Here is a 19,244-nt window from a genome sequence, read left to right as displayed (position 1 = left end):
ACTCTCAAGGTCACACATTAGTAGTAAGTATCAGAGTTGAAATTGTGATGCAAGCCTGTATTAGCACAATATTAGATTCTGTATGTTATACCATGCTGCCTCTCATTTACAATTAAGAGAATCATTTATTCATTCATTCATCTTTCCATTTAGAAAGACAATTTTTCCTTCAGAGAACCCACCCTCCCTATAAGGCAATGGGTGCTATGTTTAGACCAGGTTATCCTGATCTGAAATAACCTTAACTATAAATCAAACTTGTGTCTTCTAGGAAGTGGTACATACATTTATAAAATAAAAAGTTCATGCTTTCAGTTAAGTTTCTACCCAATAGTCACTCAAAATTCAGCCTCTGATGAGAATACCAGAATTTTTCATTTGAAGTAACTTAAGAAATATAATGTGAAATACAGAAACTCCTTAAAAGTGAAAACCAACTGATAAAACTTTCAGCCTGACAATCATGTGATCACATTAGAAGTCACAGGCCAATTTCATTTAAAATGCATGTTCTTGCAAGATAGCATCATAAAATAATTATTCATTCGTGTATACTTAATTAACAAATATTTTTACAATAACAAAAAAGAAATAAATTCACAGTTAAACATTCATTAGATACACCCAGCTATTCTGTATTCATTTCCAGAATAATATAATAGAAGAATTGATGCTTGGTATCATCTACTGACTGCTTCTTTTCACTTTGCATTTATGTGTCTGCACATGTATAACATCTTCTCCATCCCCATCAAGCTACCAATGACTTTCTTCACAGAACTGGAAAAAACTACTTTAAAGTTCATATGGAACCGAAAAAGAGCCCGCATCGCCAAGTCAATCCTAAGCCAAAAGAACAAAGCTGGAGGCATCACACTACCTGACTTCAAACTATACTACAAGGCTACACTAACGAAAACAGCATGGTACTGGCACGAAAACAGAGATATAGATCAATGGAACAGAACAGAGCCCTCAGAAATAACGCTGCATATCTAAAACTATCTGATCTTTGACAAACCTGAGAAAAACAAGCAATGGGGAAAGGATTCCCTATTTAATAAATGGTGCTGGGAAAACTGGCTAGCCATATGTAGAAAGCTGAAACTGGATCCCTTCCTTACACCTTATACAAAAATCAATTCAAGATGGATTAAAGACTTACATGTTAGACCTAAAACCATAAAAACCCTAGAAGAAAACCTAGGCATTACCATTCAGGACATAGACATGGGCAAGGACTTCATGTCTAAAACACCAAAAGCAATGGCAACAAAAGCCAAAATTGACAAATGGGATCTAATTAAACTAAAGAGCTTCTGCACAGCAAAAGAAACTACCATCAGAGTGAACAGGTAACCTACAAAATGGGAGAAAATTTTCGCAACCTACTCATCTGACAAAGGGCCAATATCCAGAATCTACAATGAACTCAAACAAATTTACAAGAAAAAAAAAACAACCCCATCAAAAAGTGGGCAAAGGATATGAACAGACACTTCTCAAAAGAAGACATTTATGCAGCCAAAAGACACATGAAAAAAATGCTCATCATCACTGGTCATCAGAGAAATGCAAATCAAAACCACAATGAGATACCATCTCACACCAGTTAGAATGGCAATCATTAAAAAGTCAGGAAACAACAGGTGCTGGAGAGGATGTGGAGAAATAGGAACACTTTTACACTGTTGGTGGGACTGTAAACTAGTTCAACCATTGTGGAAGTCAGTGTGGCGATTCCTCAGGGATCTAGAACTAGAAATACCATTTGACCCAGCCATCCCATTACTGGGTATATACCCAAAGGACTATAAATCATGCTGCTATAAAGACACATGCACACGTATGTTTATTGCGGCACTATTCACAATAGCAAAGACTTGGAACCAACCCAAATGTCCAACAATGATAGACTGGATTAAGAAAATGTGGCACATATATACCATGGAATACTATGCAGCCATAAAAAATGATGAGTTCATGTCCTTTGTAGGGACATGGATGAAATTGGAAATCATCATTCTCAGTAAACTATCGCAAGAACAAAATACCAAACACCACATATTCTCACTCATAGGTGGGAATTGAACAAGGAGAACACATGGACACAGGAAGGGGAACATCACACTCTGGAGACTGTTGTGGGGTGGGTGGAGGGGGGAGGGATAGCACTGGGAGATATACCTAATGCTAGATGACGAGTTAGTGGGTGCAGCGCACCAGCATGGCACATGTATACATATGTAACTAACCTGCACATTGCACACATGTACCCTAAAACCTAAAGTATAATAATAATAAATAAATAAATAAAAAGAAGCAATAAATGATAGAGATTATTTGTACAAGGTATATGGCCAACAAGCCCCCAAAGTGACAAGAACATAGGTAGTGCCACAATTATAAATTTTTATTAGGAATAAATTCATGAGAGTCCAGGGAGAAAGAGAATGTGAGAGCTGCTCAAGACAGAAAGGAAAAGGACAGAACAAAATTGAATAGATCCAAAACAAGTGTAGCGTTGGCTGAAGTTTGCTTTAGAATAAACAGTTCAGTGTTTTCATAATAATATTTTTGTCTTGCATAAGCTTCTTTCTGAAAAGTATCCATGACTTTCCTCTTTGAAATTAATTGAGGGAGTTTGTTGAAAGATTAGTTTAATATATGGGAAGCTCCTGGCATAAAACTGCAGGAGGCTGACCACTAATTCAGGATCTGGGGTGTCTGGACTGGAAAGAACCTGAGTGAGCATAGAATTCAAGTATTTTAGGTTTTAACTCTGATCAGAACATTGCCTTCATTTATGGGTGGCCTGGGACTGTATTTTGGCTTTATCAGAAAGAAAACTGCTTTTGATTAGTAATGCCTGCTATAGACATAGAAATCACGAGTGACAGTATATGTGATACATATTTGATGTCCCTGATTTAGCCCCAGCCTGTCATTATACAGATGAAGAAACTGAGGCTCAAAGCTTACTGACTCATCCCAGCTCTCACAGAGGCAAAATCATGACAAAAGCCCAGTTTCCTAGTTACGCAGTGACAGTTTTAGAACTGAATCCCAGGCATCCTCATTCCCAGTCCTACACGTTCTCATTCCTCTCCACTCATTATTCCATATCAAATATTCAATTAAAATTATGCTATTCTTTTTCTAATGAAAACACATTGCTGATTTTATAATGTAAGTCAATGGAAAACAAAATACAGTCACACTTTACTGTACAGCAAAGAGCATCTCTAGGTACTGGCCTTAAAATAGAGATAGTGAAAATTATATCTTGTTCTAAATATCTCCCACTTTGAAAATGGGGTGTGGGGGCAGATAAAGGACAAAAGTCATCTCTATAGTCTGCAATAGAAGGTATTGATTTGGCAGGGCCAAGAGCATGTCAATGTTATATATGGCAGTGAACCGGATTGGTGCACAGCAGATAGTATTGTTCAATAGTAATAAATAATAATTATGTATAGGGATTGTCTCACTGATGCTCTATTCTACTGCCTCCACTAATAACCAGAATCTGATTCTTCAGAGACCTCCCCTCACTCTTATTCTAACAAGGCAGTAATTCATTCTAGGCCCATGGAAGGTACATACATCTCTCCTAAATGTGCCTTTCATACAGGCACATAAGATAGTCGTAAGTTTAATTAAAGGTCATGACAGCATCCTGGTCTCTGGTGCCTCTTAACTCTGTATTGTTGCTACTGACCTGTGCTGACACCAAGTGTCCAGGGATAAGAACCCATGGGTTTCCACATCTGTGTTCTGGTCCCATATCTCACTAGGAGGAAATTGTTTTTGTTTTTGGATTTGTTGTTGGTTTTTTTTTGTTTGTTTTTGATTGTTTGTTTGTTTTTGAGACTGAGTTTTGCTCTTGTTGTCCAGGATGGAGTGCAACGGCACAGTCTTGGCTCACTGCAACCTCTGCCTCCCGAGTTCAAGCAATTCTCCTGCCTCAGCCTCCCAAGTAGTGGGATTACAGGCGCCCACCATCATGCCGGGCTAATTTTTGTACTTTTAGTAGAAACGGGGTTTCATTATGTTGGCGAGGCTGGTCTCGAACTCCTGACCTCAGGGAATCCCTCCCAAAGTGCTGGGATTACCAGCGTAAGCCACCACACCTAGCCGAGAAAGGTTCTTAATAAGCTTTATTCATGAACTTTGGGTAGAGGCTTAAATCACCTTCCAGGTTTCATGTTTTTATTGAGGAACAACAGCTCCAAATTCTCTCAAAATGTTTTAAACAACTGTGAAAGCCACACGAGAGCTAAATGAGGACATTTCAGTTAAAACTTCTCCTGAGCATGTATGACTATGCTCATAGCATGACGATCATTGCCCACCTCTCAGGTAATTTAACACCTGGGTCACTCCCTCCTTAACAACGAAGACTGCTAGAGTTTCATGGGCAATATCAAATATAACACAACTGTAATAGAGCACAGCTTTTTAATCAGATGTGTGCCTAACATTTTAAGCAGCATCAAAAATACAGACTTTCATATAAATACAAAGAAGTTTTTATGTCCAATGGGCTTAGCTTTGAGTCCTGTCTGTGGTATTTGTCAGATTTATGACTTTCAAGTCATTTATTTTTCTTCACCTGTAAATAGGGATTATGACAGTTATCTTACAGGGTTGTTATAAATAAAATAAGAATACATAACTTTATGGAGCTTATAACTAAGTCTTAGGCAAAAATGCTAAATGATTTAAAAATTTTTTTAATAACATGTAAACTGTATTAAGATGAATATGACTGGTTATTGTTTAAAATGCGGCATTATCATGACATTGTAAAATGTACTATAGTTTGCCAAGGTGCAAACTTTGAAATTGAACTTTCATAGCATCTCTATTTCCTACATCTTACAAAAAGCCAAAACAACCAAAAAACTATATCCAGAAAAGGTGTGGTTGGTAAATGGAGATATATCCTTTGCTAGTCTGAAAATGCTTGCCCTAAGGGAATATCTGCTTTCTCACGAGGCAAGTGCGGTTGTCTAATCTAACTTCAAAATCATGGTTCACCCCTGAAAAAACAGCCTTGCATGGATGAGGCCAGCAACAGAGCATTTAGGAGCTTGAGGATGGGGTGCAGGGGGTGGGGGAGGGAGGAGGAGAGGGAGAGCAGGCAGGAGACAGGGAGTCAGCAGATCAATAAAACCACTTTAGGATAATGGCTGCAGCTGAAGAGGAGGAGCAGGCTGGACTGCAGGCGATCTCCATCACTGCCAGGAAAGGCCCATTTGCAGGAACAAAGGGCCTCATCTGTCCTGTCAGGACCAAGAACTCACTCAGCAACTGCAACTGCAGGACGCCCCTCTCTCCCCCACCAACTCCCGCCCCCAAGGTCAGGCTCCCCTCTGGCTTTGCCTTACTCCAGCCTCACCTCTCTTCCCTAGAGCTGTGGGAACTCTAGGCAAAAACTGAGTCATTGACACAGGGGAGAGACCACTGGAGGGGAGGGGCCAATGTCCCTGGACTGCAAGGCCAGCGTGGTGTAATGGACTGGAGAATGAATGGAAAGCTACAGACAGGAAAGAGAACCCCCTCTTTAGCCAATGGCTGCAAACTCCTCCTCCACTCAATCTTCTGACAGAGCTACTTTTAAAAAGTGGAAAATTGGCTGATTTGTTCTTCAGTCTTTGTTCTTTTCCCAAGTTCCTCTCTGGAGTGTGTGCCAGAAAGGAAAACCAGCTCCATCTGCCCAAGGAAAAAGAGAAAGGGCAGGGCCAGGGGTCTGGCCACTCCATGCACTGGAGACAATGACATCCAGGCAACAATGTGCCATGATTTTAAGATAAAATGACTAAATAAATAGCTAGTAGCTCTGAATCATCTATGATGTGCCAGGCATAGGGGTTGGATACCATCATTATCCGCATAATTTTATAAAGAAACTGAGTATAGGGGGTTACAGGATTTGTCTGAGGTCATGTAACTCACAAGTGGCAGAGGTAGGGGTCAAGACTAACTACATCTCTCCAACATTATAGCTCATGCTCCAAACCATCACCCTCATCAGTTATAGTGGGTTTGTGTGCTTGGCAAATAATGTGTTTGCTGGCTCTTAAAATGTGGCCAGTGGGTATGTCTTCCCAGGAGCTCTGTTGGCATGAACTTCATGGCTGTAATGCAGATTTCTGGAAAAGATGTCATTGATCTGGAGGTCAATGATTTCCTTGTGGAATTCATGGCCTGGCCCCAGACATGTTGGGGAGACATCATAGGTGATAAACATAAGAATGCTAATATTATAAGTTGTTAATTAAGCATCTATTATAAGCTGGGTACTTTACACCAGGAAACAGATTAGAAGAAAAGCATTCTTGGAAGAATGAAATCTCTAATGGTTGTTGAAATGCAGACGCTTCTGGCTTCTTCTTAGGATATGAAAAGAGGATTGCTCCCAGTTTACAAACCAAAAAAAAAAAAAATTGGATACTTTACATAATTATGATTTTTTCCTGAATATATCAAAGATCTGGGGTCACAGAGCAATCAGCTAGTTTGAAATTTCAGGTAACTTCAAGGAGAGATAAAACGTAATTTTTTTTTTTTTTTCTGGGACAGAGCACGTGGGGAAAACAGGGCTGCCATACAAGGGGGCTAAGAAGCTAATTTTTTTTAACAAATTGCTAAAATTTTTAACAAGTAACTGCTCAAGACTGAGAACTAGTATGAGAGTGCAGAAAACTGGTATATATGAGCAGTACAGATGAAGGCAGTTTGCACTGACCCATGGGGTATTTTGCACAGGCCTCACTGCATGTTAACAGGAAAAAATGAGGCAAGCAGGATCCTCCAGAAACCATCCTTTGTAGCACAGGCCTTGCTGGTAAAGGAAGAATCCAGTGTTGTCAGACAGAAAATAAATTCCACCTAGATCTTCCACCTTGCATTCCTGTGCTAAAGCTGCTTTTAGAAAGGACCACAGACTGGGTGACTTAACAGAATGTTTTTCCTCACAGTTCTGGAAGCTAAAAGATCAAGCTGACAGCAGGATTGGTTCCCTCTGAGAGATATAAGGGAAATGCCTGTTACAGGCTTCTCTCCTTGACTTGTAGATTATCTTCTTCTCCCTGTGTCTTCAGATTGTCTTCTTTTTTGTCTATGTCTATGTTAAATTTTCTTCTTCTTATAAGGTACCGGTCATTTCAGATTAGGACCCACACTAATGACCTCATTTTAACTTGATTGCCTCTGCAAAAACCCTATCTTCACATCAATTCACATTTTGAAGTACTGGGGGTTCAGATTTCAACGCATGGACTTTTAAGCATTCAAACCCTTCACTTTCCCGAGGGTGGCGTATCTATGTGAATTATTTGGGATTCTTCTACATGAAAGATTTGTCTATTCTCCTGCATTTTTTTACTCAGTAATTTACTCAACCACGTATTCATATCAGTATAGACTCAGATACTTATTTTATACTTTGGGTTACAATCTAATACAACTTCTTTTTTTCTCAATTTGTTTTAGCATTGGCCATTGGTAGCTCTTTCAGTTAGCTTCTGTGTTTTGTCTTGTTGTTTATTTGTTTTTTGTGTTGGTGTGCTTGTTTGTTGCATACTCCCATCCATGTGGGGTTTGTTTGCTTGTTTGTTTAGTACTTCCAGTTTCTGGCATTACAAGATGCTCCAGGCTCATCTTCTATATTCCCTGTCTCAGTTCTACAATCAGTCATTTTTCCAACAAATTTTTTTTTTTTTTTTTTTTTTTTTTTTTTTTTTTTAGGGCCGAGAGCAGGGAATGGTATTAGAAATCAAGATTTAGGTGCTTGGGAGCTCATTGCCACTGAGGTGTTACTTTTCTTAGGCTCTATCAGCTGAAAGAGAAAAAGGTGTAGGGGTGTGTGTGTGTAAATGGTGTGTATACACGTATCTATGAATATTTATATATATAATCATCTATTTCTATATTACTGTTGTTTCTAATGCTAATCCATTATCACATAGATTGTTCTAGCTTCCTTCCCTTTCTTATCTGCAAATTTCCACTTCAACAGTCAGAAACCTGGCTCCATCATCTTCCACTTATTACTTACTAGTTCCACTATTAAGTATAGCAGTATTAAGATGTATGGCAGTACTAGAATTGCTAAGACATACCCATGTGGGAAATAACTCTATGAACTAGAGTACAATGCTTATGTGCAGCTATGTTTGCCATTAGTTTTACCAACTCCACTCATTTCTAAAGTTACAAAAATGAATAATTTATCAGCCTCCTGCTTTTGTAGTACAGTTAGATTCTCTAGCCATAGTCTGCATTTCTTTGTGGAATCCTCCAACTTACTAAATAATTTTTAAATTGCATATATTAAGGTTCTTTCTTTGTGCTGTAAAGTTCTATAAATTTTGAAAAAAGGCCTTATTGCAGGATTATAAATAATAATTTCTCTGCCCTAAAATTTTTCTATGCTTCACATATTTATTTCTCCCTTTTCCTTGATCCCTTTACAGTCTCTATAGTCTTGTATTTTCCAGAATGTTGTATAATTAGCATTATATACTATGTACGCTTTTCAGACTTGCTACTTTTATCTAGTTGGGAGCCAAAAAAGTGGAGCTGGTGTCAACAGTCTCTGGAAGCCCAGAGCCTAGATGATGGAGTTGCTTTCCCAGCTGGCTAAGAAACGAGCACTACCTGCCCTCAGCCTATAGGACACAGAATAAAGTCAAAGAAAATGATTCTCCACCCTTACAGTCTAATAGATTTTTTTCTAATAGGCTTTGGACTTCCTTGAAACTTGTGACCCCTTTATTTCTTCCAGTTTCTCCCTTTGAAATGGGAATGTCTATCCTATGTCTCTCTCACTATTGTATTTGAAATGAAATGGCTTGTTTTCCAGTTTCACAGGCCCACAGATAGAAAAGAATAGTGCCCCAGGATGGATCATACTCAGATCATACCAAATGTGGATGATTTTTTTTTTTTTGTGCTTGTTTGTCTTTTCAGTTTATTTTCTTTTTATTATTATTGTTATTATTATTATTATTATTATACTTTAGGCTCTATGGTACATGTGCGCAACGTGCAGGTAAGTTACATATGTATACATGTGCCATGCTGGTGCGCTGCACCCACCAACTCGTCATCTAGCATTAGGTGTATCTCCCAATGCTATCCCTCCCCTCTCCCCCCACCCCACAACAGTCCCCGAAGTGTGATGTTCCCCTTCCTGTGTCCATGTGTTCTCATTGTTCAATTCCCACCTATGAGTGAGAATATGCGGTGTTTGGTTTTTTGTTCTTGCGATAGTTTACTGAGAATGATGATTTCCAATTTCATCCATGTCCCTGTCCCTGTTTGCAGATGACATGATAGTATATCTAGAAAACCCCATTGTCTCAGCCCAAAATCTCCTTAAGCTGATAAGCAACTTCAGCAAAGTCGCAGGATACAAAATCAATGTACAAAAATCACAAGCATTCTTATACATCAATAACAGACAAACAGAGAGCCAAATCATGAGTGAACTCCCATTCACAATTGCTTCAAAGAGAATAAAATACCTAGGAATCCAACTTACAAGGGATGTGAAGGACCTCTTCAAGGAGAACTACAAACCACTGCTCAAGGAAATATAAGAGGATACAAACAAATGGAAGAACATTCCATGCTCATGGGTAGGAAGAATCAATATCGTGAAAATGGCCATCCTTCCCAAGGTAATTTACAGATTCAATGCCATCCCCATCAAGCTACCAATGACTTTCTTCACAGAATTGGAAAAAACTACTTTAAAGTTCATATGGAACCAAAAAAGAGCCCGCGTCGCCAAGTCAATCCTAAGCCAAAAGAACAAAGCTGGAGGCATCATGCTACCTGACTTCAAACTATACTACAAGGCTACAGTAACCAAAACAGCATGGTACTGGCACCAAAACAGAGATATAGATGAATGGAACAGAACAGAGCCGTCAGAAATGATGCCACCTATCTACAACTATCTGATCTTTGACAAACCTGACAAAAACAAGAAATGGGGAAAGGATTCCCTATTTAATAAATGGTGCTGGGAAAACTGGCTAGCCATATGTAGAAAGCTGAAACTGGATCCCTTCCTTACACCTTATACAAAAATCAATTCAAGATGGATTAAAGACTTAAATGTTAGACCTAAAACCATAAAAACCCTAGAAGAAAACCTAGGCAATACCATTCAGGACATAGGCATGGGCAAGGACTTCATGTCTAAAACACCAAAAGCAATGGCAACAAAAGCCAAAATTGACAAATGGGATCTAATTAAACTAAAGAGCTTCTGCACAGCAAAAGAAACTACCATCAGAGTGAACAGGTAACCTACAAAATGGGAGAAAATTTTCGCAACCTACTCATCTGACAAAGGGCTAATATCCAGAATCTACAATGAACTCAAACAAATTTACAAGAAAAAACAAACAACCCCATCAAAAAGTGGGCGAAGGACATGAACAGACACTTCTCAAAAGAAGACATTTATGCAGCCAAAAAACCCATGAAAAAATGCTCACCATCACTGGCCATCAGAGAAATGCAAATCAAAACCACAGTGAGATAGCATCTCACACCAGTTAGAATGGCAATCATTAAAAAGTCAGGAAACAACAGGTGCTGGAGAGGATGTGGAGAAATAGGAACACTTTTACACTGTTGGTGGGACTGTAAACTAGTTCAACCCTTGTGGAAGTCAGTGTGGTGATTCCTCAGGGATCTAGAACTGCAAATTCCATTTGACCCAGCCATCCCATTACTGGGTATATACCCAAAGGACTATAAATCATGCTGCTATAAAGACACATGCACACATATGTTTATTGCGGCATTATTCACAATAGCAAAGACTTGGAACCAACCCAAATGTCCAACAATGATAGACTGGATTAAGAAAATGTGGCACATATACACCATGGAATACTATGCAGCCATAAAAAATGAAGGATGATTTTCACAGTGAGATTTGGAACATTTTTAGTTGAAAATATTTTATGAGATTTTGGACTTTGAGTTGATGTTGAAAAGGGTTAGGACTTTGGGAGATGTTAGGACAGGGTGAGTGTATTTTGCACATGAGAAGGATATGAATTTGAGGAGTCATACTGTGAATTTCTTCAAAAAAATATGTTCAAGTCCTAGCCCTAGTACCTGTGGATGTCACCTTATTTGAAAATAGGTATTTTCAGATGTAATTAGTTAAGTTACAATGTGTTCACACTGGATTAGGATGAGCCATACATCCAATTACTGGTACCTGTTATAAGAAAGCCATGCGAAGAAACAGAGTCACACCAGAGAAGAGCATCATGTGACGATCGGAGGCAAAAAATGGAGAGATGCATCTATAAATCAAGGAGTGTCAAGAATTGTTTGTAACCACCAGAAACTAGGAAAAGAAGGAATCTTCTTTGAAATGTTTGGAGAGAACACAGCACTGCCAACACCTTGATTTCAGACTCCTAGCCTTCACAATAATAGAAAAACAAATTTCTGTTTTTTTGAGCCATGCAGTTTGTGGTAATTTGTTGAAGAAGCCCTAGAAACTAATATGCCTTATGTCCTAAAAACTCACTATAATCATTTATCTTTTCCAGGAGTTTATTTGTCAAATCTTTTGGATTTTCTGTACAGACAACCATGTCATCTTCAAACCATTTTATATTTTCATTTCCAATCTGTGGATACTTATTTCCTTTTCTTATCTTATTGCACTAGCTAGAATTTTGAGTATCACATTGAATAGGAATGGTGAGAAAGGATATCCTTGCCTACTTCTTGACTTCTTGAGAAATTGGAGGAACCACCCAATTTTTCACCATTAAGTGTAATATTGGCTTTAGCATTTTTGTAGATGCATTATGTCAAGGAAGTTCTCCTCAGTTATAGTGTGCTTGGAGTTTTTAATGTAAATCAGTGTTGAAAAAAGCAAAAGAATATAAATCATTGGAAATAAAATGTTATTAAATTTTTATTGACTATATAAGAGCAGAAACTAATGCAATTGCAAACCAAAAACAATAGAGAAAATTAATTAAACCAAAAGCTGACTGTGCAAAAGTCAATAAAATCGATAAATTTCTGGCCAGAAGTTAAATAAAAACAAAAAAGAGAAGATGCAGATGACAAATATAAGGAATATAAAAGGGATATCAGTATAAATTCTACATATAAAATAATGTAATATTAAAAACAACTTATGTCTATAAATAAATGAAATGGTAAAATTCATTAAAAGATGCAAACTACTAAAGTTCATTCCAGGAGAAATAGAGAATCTGAATAGTCCTAAATCAATTGAAATAATTAATTAACAACTATAAATCTTCCAAGAAAGAAAACTTTAGGACCAGATGATTTCACTGGAAAATTCTATCAAACACTTAAAGAATAAATAATGCCAATTCCACAAATCTCTTTTAGAAAATAGAAGTGGAGATAACACTCCCCAATTCATTTTATGAGGCCAGCATTACCCTAATACCACAAAAGCCATACAAAAACATTCTAAGAAAGGAAAATCACAGAAAAACATTTCTTGTGAACATACATTTAAAAATCCTCAAAAAAATTACATGTAGAATCTGGCAATATAAAAAGGAGATAATACGTAACAACCAAGTAAGGCTCATCACAGAAATGACGAAATTTATTATATGAACAGATTAAATAAGGAAAACAATATATTTCTTAATATAAGCAGGAAAAAGTTTTCCACATATTCTACGTCTATAATTGATTTTTTTAACTCAGCAAACCAAAATCAAAAGGAAACCTTCTCAACATAATTTAGAGAGACTACAAATACCTATAGTTTTTCCACTAAAATTAGGCAAAAGACAAGGATGCATGCTTTCTCCACTGCTATTCAAATTCACACTAGAGCACAAGAAAAAATAGAAACTATAAATTTTGGTAAGAAACAGATAAAACTGTCGTATTTGCAGATAGTATGTTTGTCTACTCAGAAAATCCCAAATATGCTACATAAAACATACCAAAACTAATAAATGAGTTTAGCAAGTTTTCATGGTCAAGTTAAATGTGCAAAAATCAATTATGTTTCTGTATTGCAGCAATGAACATTTGGGAATTAAAATTAGAAATTAAAGTTGAAAAAAGAAAAAATGTCCCTAAGACGTAAAAAATTGAGATTAAAGCTGACAAAATATATACAAGATCTGTACACTGGAAACTACAAAATGCTGACCAAAGAAGTCAAAGAATACCTATATAAATGAGATCTATTATGTTAATAGACTGGATGACTCAGTGGTATTAAGATGTCAATCGCCCATCTCATAATCTTTATATTCAGTACAATCTCAATCAAAATCACAGCAAGGTATTTTGTAAAAATTGACAAGATGATTCTAAAATTTGTATGGTAATGCAAAGAGAATATAATAACCAAAATAATTTTAGAAAAAAGGTCAAAATTGCAGGACTCATGCAGGCTAATTTTAAGACTTACTATAAAGCTACAATAACGAGGACATTGTATTATCAATGAAATAATATACTCATAAATTAATGAATCACAAGTAAGCCAGACCAAGACCCACACATATATTGACAATTGATGTTTTCAAACAAAGATACAAAACTAACTACATGAAAAAGGTAATACACCCATGGAAAAATTGCATCATATCCAAAAATATATTAATTATAATCCATACTTTGCACCACCTGCAAAAAATTAATTGAGAACATATTATAGACATAAATATAAAATCTCTACTCATAGAACTTCTAGGAAAAAAACATAGGAGATAATCTTTGTGATATTGAGTTAGGCAAAGACATTTTAGACACAACACTAAAAGCACAGCCATTAAAAGGAAAAAATGATAAATAGGACTTTAATTGAAATTAAGAACTTCTGCTCTTCATAAGACCCTGTTACAATAATGAAAAACAAGCCACAAAATAGGAGAAGATACTTGCAAACACATTAATCTAATAAGGTACTTGTATCCAGAATATATAAAGAACTCTTTATAAAGATAACAAACTTTTAAGTGAGCAAAAGATTTAGGCTGATATTGAACCAAAGATGATATGCAAATGGCAAGTAAGATGCTCTATATTATTAATCATTAGGATAATGCAAATTAAAACCATAATGAGATACCACTACATACCTCTGAGAATATGGAGGCAGGAGAAGAAAGACAATACTAAATCTTGGCAAAGATACAGTTACTAGAACTTAAGTTTTGATTATCGGGATGCGAAATTATATGCCTGCTTTGGAAAATATTTGGATATTTTCCTGTAAATTAAACTACATGCTTACCTTACAACCAATTAACTACACAAATGAAGTGAAAACATAAATGTGTTAGGCCATTTTTGCATTACTACAATATAAAGAAATATCAGAGACTGAGTAATTTATAAAGAAAAGAGGTTTAATTGGCTCACAGTTTTGTAGGCTTTACAGGAAGCGTAGTGCTGGCATCTGCTCGATTTCTTGGAAGACCTCAGGAAGCTTACAATTATGGCAAAAGATGATGAGGGAGCAGGCAAGTCACATGGCAAAAGCAGGAGCAAGTGGTGGGTGGGGGAGAGAGAGAGAGAGACAGGGGAGGGGCCACACATTTGAAATTATTCAATCTCATGAGAACTCACTATCACAAAGACAGCACCAAACCATGAGGGACCTCCCCCCATTATTCAAACATCTCCCACCAGGCCCCACCTCCATCACTAGGATTACAATTCCAAAATGAGATTTGGGTGGTGACAAATATTCACATTATATTATTCCATTCCCGGCCCCTCCCAAATCTCATGTCCTTCTTACATTGCAAAGTATAATTATGCCTTCTCAACAGTCCTCCAAAGTCTTAACTCATTCCAGCATTAACTCAAAAGTCCAAAGTCTCATTTGAGACAAGGCAAGTCCTTTCCACCTATGAACCTGTAAAATCAAAAACAAGTTATTTGACTCCCAGGACATTTTATCATGCAAGTATAATCACTAGGTAAATATTCCCATTCCAAAAGGGAGACATAGGTCAAAACGAAAGGGGCTACAGGCCCCACATAAGTTCAAAATCCAACAGGGCAATCATTAAATCTTAAAGCTCCAAAATAAGCTCTTTGACTACATTTCCCACATGCACAGCACAGAGGTACAAGGGGTGCATTCCCAAGGCCCTGGACAGCTCCACTCCAGCTGACTGCTCTCATGGGTTGTTTAGTGCCTGCAGCTTTTTCATGTGTAGGGTGCAAGCTACCAGTGTATCTACCATTCTGGGGTCTGGAGGCCAGGGACTCCCTTCCCACAGCTCCACCAGGCAGTGCCCCAGTGGGGACTGTGTGTGGGGTTCTAACCCTACATTTCCCCTCCACACTGCCCTGGTAGAGGTTTTTTGTGAGGTTTTCTGTGGTAGGCTTTTGCCTGGGCACTCAGGCTTTCCCATACATCCTCTGAAATCTAGGCAGAGGTTCCCAAGCCTCAGTCATTCTTGCACTCTGTGCACTCATAGGCTTAACACCACATGGGAGCTTCCAGGGCTTATGGCTTTCACCCTCTGAAACAGTGGCCAGAGCAGTACCAGGGGTCCTCTGAGACAAGGCTGGGGCTAGAACAGCCTGGATGTGGGGAAAAATGTCCCAAGGCTGCACAGGGCAGCAGGGCCCTGGACCAAACCCATGAAACCTTTCTTCCTTCCGAGAGGCCTCTCTGCCCGTGTTGGGAATGGCTGCACTGAAGGTCTCCGAAATGCCTTCAGTGTCTTTTTCCCTTGTCTTCGCTATCCATACTTAGCTCCCTGTTAGTTATGGAAATTTATCTACCAAGTGGTTGCTCCATAGCCTGCTTGAATTCCTCTCCTGAAAAATCTTTTTCTTTCTCTGCCACATGTCCAGGCTGCAAATCTTCCAAACTTTTGTGCTCTGCTTCCCTTTTAAGTTCCAACTTTAGATCATTCATTCACTCCCACATATGAGCATAAGTTGTTAGAAGCAGCCAGGTCAAGTCTTGAACACTTTGCTACTTAGAAATTTCTTCTGCCAGATAACCTAATTCATCAATATGAAGTTCAAACTTACATAGATTCCTAGGGCAAGGGCACTTTATAGCCAAGTTCTTTGCTAAGGCATAACACATGTGACATTTGCTCTAGTCCCCAGTAAGTTCCTAATTTCCATCTGAGACCTCATCAGCCTGGACTCCACTGTCCATAGCACTTTCTGCATTTTGGTCACAATCATTTAACCAGTCTCTAAGAAGTTCCAAACTTTCTCTCATCTTCATGTCTTCTTTTGAGCTCTCCAAACTCTTCCAACCTCTGCCTGTTATCCAGTTCCAAAGTTGTTTTCACATTTTCAAGTATCTTTATAGCAATGTCCCACTCTTCAGTACCAATTTTCTGTGTTAGGCCATTCTTGCATTGCTATAAAGAAATACCTGAGACTTCTTAATTTATAAAGAACAAAGTTTAGTTTGCTCACAAGTCTGCAAGCCTTATGGGAGGCATGGTGCTGGCATCTGCTCAGCTTCTAGGGAAGCATCAAGAAGCTTACAATCATGGTGGAAGACAAGGGGGAAATAGGCATGTCACATGGTGAAAGCAGGAGCAAGTGTGGGAAAGTGGAGTGGGGAAGGTGCCATACACTTTTAAACAACCAGATCTCACAAGAACTCATTATCAAGAAGACAGCACCAAACCATGAGAGATCCATTCCCATGATCCATACACCTCCTACCAGGCACTGTCTCCAGCAACGGAGATTACAATTCAACATGAAATTTGGGCTGGGACAAATATCTAAACTATATTACATAAGTTGGTGCAAAAACCTGTGGCCAAATATTTATAGTGGCTTTATTCATATTCACCCAAAACTACAAACAACCCAAACGTCCTTCAGTGGATGAATGGATGAACAAGCTATAGCACATGTGTAAAATGGAATACTATTCAGTGATAAAATGAATGAACCACTGATACATGCAACAATCAAAATAAACCTCAAATGCGCAGTAATAAATAAAAAGTGCCATATTCGAAAACTACAGAAATGTTGAGAAATTTCAAAACTAAAGGGAAAGAAAATGATTAGTAATTTTCATATGTTTGAGGTGGAAAAAGGGTTTATTACAAAGGTGCATTAAAAAATTTTCGGGGTGATGGACTTGTTCCATATCTTGATTTTGATGGTGGTTACATGACTGCACTAAAAAGTATACATTTTACTGCATATAAATTTTACCCCAATTAAAAATACTTTCAAAAAACAAATGCAAAGATCAATGTTGGTGAGTTATAGTTTTGGAGGCTTGTTAGACATTTTGAGTGGCAGAGAGTTGCAGAGTATGAGTTGTGGAGGCAGTAAATGTGGAAGATATGTTGACTGGAAATGGCCTCCCATAAACCTTTCCCTCATCCTCAGCAAAGGCAGTTCTCAGACACAAAATCTGAAAAAATAATAGGAGCAATAAATATACATGTCAGGGGACAATGGTTTCATAATGGATTTGATTATAAATAAAATTAAATATCTGAAATTCCACGAGTTTTTGACTTACCAGAACAAAATGATAAAATCTGTAGTAGATGGTATTCAAAATACAAGTAGACATATCTTTTTTGTGTGTACAGTTGTGTGCTATACAAAAGGAAAAAAAGCCTTTATATTAGTCCTTTATAATAAGTATTCTTATTTACCAACATCAAATTTGGTTTTCAAACTTCCTTGCAGTTCTTTTCTACTTCAAAATCCCTCAAACAGGTCTTCAGTTACTTAGCTCTTAGTGGGTTGATATACGCTACTATTATAAACTTGGTTATCATATGTGAAGAGCTGATCATGCCTTTCTATTGCTATCTTATTGATCCTTCACTTCCCCCATAACATCTTTAAGAAATTCTATTACATGCATATTGACACCTCGTGCTCAAGGTCAAATTTCCGAATGTACCTTTTGTTTCTCTATTTGTTGTTAATCTCTGTGTTCTTGATTTGTTTTTTGGGTTTAGCTTCTGCTTAGCCAATTCAATTTTCCACACTGTCCGTTCTACTTGTTAATGTGTCCAGTGATTATTTTAATTGTTCCATACAATTTTAATTCTATTCCACTCTCTTTTCTCTCAGTATCTTCTTGCTTAATAGAAGTGATATCTCAATTTTATCTTAGGGAATAAGTCATAGCACACTTTTATAATTTAGAGCGTAATGTGTTGAATTTAAAATTTATCTCAAACTACAGTTTCTTTCAAATTCCTGAAAAGATGGAGCCCAAGTGACATACATTCCAATATTAGTTCTGCTTGTGAACATTTGAAGAAGGTAAACTCCTTGCAATTTAGTTTGGTTATAGTAGATGCTATTGATGCTCACTCCTCATATGCCCTCAGCTCACCAGAGTTCCCAGCTTCACACATAAAGTGCCTACATCTTTCCTCTTCTCCGGTTGAAGTCTTTCCCTAATCCCCAGAAGCTTGCTTTGCCACAATAAGAAGCACATGGTGGCGGGTGTGAGTGGGAGAATTAACATCCCTGGGTAACCCTCACTCCATGGGAGATGGAAGGCAGCTGTCTGGTGGAATAATGTTGAGATATGGTCTGTATAGTTTTCTAGAGGATCTCCATCCGTGATTTTTTTTTCACTTTTCCACCTTCCCTGTCTTGTTTTCTCCATTTCCGTATTTGTGAATTCTGGAATCACCTTCCGAATAAACTATCTACATCCAAATTTGTATCTCAGGAACTTGGATGGGCTTAAATTAAGACATACATCTATCTGCCTCTTATCCTGTTTTGGGGGGCTTCCCTGGTTGGCTGCAGAGGAGGAATTTCTCTTTCTTGGTCTACTCACCTTTCCCACGGAATTCCAGATGCCACTCCCTACTGTGTGATATTCAAGTGGTCCATTCTAAAATACCTCAGAGACGGGATGGTAAGGTCTCCAAATTCCTTAGAATCAAAGTATGCCCAGCTCTTCAAATGTCAGTGAAGAGTAGACAACTGATAATCAAAAAACACAATTTTTTTTCACTTAAGGATTTCTCTTTTTTCTTATCCCCTATTTATGCTTCTATAAATCTTTATAGCATTCTATACAGATGACACACTCTCTGTTTGTAAACTGGGAAGCAGAATACATACAAATTGTACCATCCTAAAGATAGAACCACTTAGGTTTTTGTTCCCCACTTAGTGAGAACCAGCCTTGGATATCTGTGCATATTTTGTGCATAGAATGGCAGCTATGTGGATAAAGAACC

The 19,244-nt window shown here is 37.7% G+C and overlaps 1 long non-coding RNA gene across 1 annotated transcript in view; it reads right to left on the bottom strand.

Annotated features, from left to right (window-relative positions):
* The window catches only part of LOC134738913 (uncharacterized), a 29,494-nt gene extending 14,626 nt beyond the window's left edge, over window positions 1-14,868 (bottom strand). Inside the window, exons 1-2 of the long non-coding RNA XR_010125193.1 lie at window positions 14,813-14,868; window positions 14,431-14,497 (exon numbers count right to left, since the gene is read on the bottom strand). This is a non-coding gene — a long non-coding RNA (uncharacterized LOC134738913). The remainder of the gene's footprint in view (window positions 1-14,430; window positions 14,498-14,812) is intronic.
* Window positions 14,869-19,244: the final 4,376 nt, after the last annotated feature.

The sequence above is a fragment of the Pongo pygmaeus genome, chromosome 21 (assembly GCF_028885625.2).
Source record: "Pongo pygmaeus isolate AG05252 chromosome 21, NHGRI_mPonPyg2-v2.0_pri, whole genome shotgun sequence".
Taxonomy (NCBI): Eukaryota; Metazoa; Chordata; class Mammalia; order Primates; family Hominidae; genus Pongo; species Pongo pygmaeus.
Note: the sequence above shows the minus strand (reverse complement) of the source record. Positions and strands in the feature narration are given on the sequence as shown.